At 35.6% G+C, this 2,233-nt stretch overlaps 1 pseudogene; it reads right to left on the bottom strand.

Annotated features, from left to right (window-relative positions):
• Nucleotides 1-1,221: 1,221 nt before the first annotated feature.
• LOC101526804 (large ribosomal subunit protein uL30-like) lies at nt 1,222-1,869 on the bottom strand (annotated as a pseudogene).
• Between the last annotated feature and the right edge of the window lie 364 nt (nt 1,870-2,233).

Raw genomic sequence — 2,233 nt, 5'->3', positions numbered from 1 at the left:
CTCCTCCTGGACTCTTTCTCCAGTTTTGTGGGTCTTTGGAAGCTGTAGATGTCTATTTCTGCCTCATCATCTTGCTGCAGCTTAGTTTTGGTGACTTTACTAAGTAAACCAAAATCCCAGTGTTATGGAGTAGAGCCATAGATATCAATGCTCCACATTGGTGAAAGCAGTGTAACAGCCAATTCCACCCCACTCAAACACCCTTCCCATATGTTTAGCTGTAAAGCGATATAAAAAAATATGTATTTATTTACTTGAAAGTCAGAGTTGGGAGATACAAAAAGAGGTTTCCTCCATCTTCTGTTTGACTTCCTAAGTGGCTGCAACAGTTAGGACCTTCTTCCAGTACATGTGTTACATGTTACACTAGGCACTTCAAAATTTCCAGTTCACAAGTTAAATAATAAATAATTAAAAAAAACCAAAAAAACCCAAAATTTCCAGTTCACTTGTCTGGATGAGATGATACATAAATAATATACATGAATGTTATTTATAAAATACGAACTTTCTGGTTCAAATTTTTGCTCAGATGTTACACCACAAGTGCTTAAGATGCTCCAAAGCAACTTGCATCTATGGACATAAACATCATTTTTGTGTCATAATATCCACAATGTGAAATAGAATTACTAATAATTTGTTTAAACATGGGCAAAGGATGCAAAACAAGCAGAAAAATGGAATGGAAAAGTAAAATAATACATTATGTAGTTATTTACAAAGCCAGAGACAATGGATTTGGACAACTATTGTGTTTCTGGTAAATGTAACTTTTATTATCTAATGTACATATGTGCACAAAATACCTTTAAGACAGATTTTCTTTTGACTCATAAAACAATTCAAAGGTGAAACATTTTTACTTTTTTTATAGAAAAAAAAACTTGAGAACCCTGACATGATTTCTATACAACTCTAACTGGATCCTGGTTTTACATCTGAGGGGCTGTTTTAATTTTATCATATATTGAAATTTCTATAAGATTTGCCACAATAGTTAGGGGAAGCAGACGCAGAGGCAGGCTAATAGCAGTTACCAACAAAAACAGAATATTTTAATTTTCAGTGTATTCACTGCTTTTTTGTTTTTAATTAATCTTACTTAGTTGCTTAGTGTACAAAGGGTTGAGGCTTACAGGAAAGTGGGTAATACCATTGTTTCCACACTAATATCATCATTTTTTCCCCCTGTATCTGGATTGACTGCTTATTATCTGACTAGATACAAAGGTACTTTAGGGAACACTTAATCTTCTGATAAGTGTGAAAATTTGATAGTCGCTGTTTCTTCATCCCGCCTTGGGGAGAAGATAGCTTGAAGGGCTACGAGAAGTTACGTGCTTCCTTAAAGTGTGTTCCAAAGGTGCACATCTCATGAATCACAGCCTCCATGCAGATGACATTGTATTTGCCAAGAGAATGGGCAAGCAGAGTATCATCTATCAAGGCAACTCACTTCTTACTGATTTGGCAGTAGCTACACTTGTAACTTAGTTCATTTATTGACTTCAGCATTGGATACCCCCATGCAATATATAATTCCACAGTCATCAGCATATTAATTGAAGTCTTGTTGATCTTAACCAAAGTGCCATTGAAGATCTGACAAAGAAGTAACACTTTTCGGACTTTGAGGCTCACACCGTTGATGCCTATGATCCTGCTGACAAATGCCAGTTTCCTTCCTGCAGTTCCCTGCTTTTCTTGCAATCTGCACCATCTGAATTTGCTTCTGTATACCTGCCTGTATTTCTTTTGATAGTGCTTAACTTTCTCATGGATAAGCTGCTTTCTTGCCTTTTGAAGCATCTTTTGGGTAAACTTCTTTGTTAGGTGCTTGATTTTTAGCGCTGTGAGATTTCTCTGCTTTTTAAAAATTGAAATGATTTCTGGCATATCAGAAACTATTTTTCTCTTTGGTGCTTTACATAGTTCCAGTTGTAGAAAGAGTGGCATACATGACCTGAAGCTACAGGCTGTAAATACTTCAGTATTAGGCCCAACAAAGTTGATGGCCTAGGTAGGAATGGCTTGAAAGCATAAATGAAGAGTTTTTTTTTTAAGTTTCTAGTTAAGTGAAATCATAGATGTTGAATAGAAAGGAAGGGGCTATGCAATTGTAAGCACACTGTGGGGTGATGTTTATGAAAAAGGATTAAATGCTTCTACATTCCATTTTTTAGAGTGTTTTCAAACTGGTCAATGATTCATTCATTCATTCATTCATTCA

This window comes from Ochotona princeps, chromosome 6 (assembly GCF_030435755.1).
Source record: "Ochotona princeps isolate mOchPri1 chromosome 6, mOchPri1.hap1, whole genome shotgun sequence".
Classification (NCBI taxonomy): domain Eukaryota; kingdom Metazoa; phylum Chordata; class Mammalia; order Lagomorpha; family Ochotonidae; genus Ochotona; species Ochotona princeps.
This window is presented reverse-complemented; position numbering and strand designations above follow the sequence as displayed.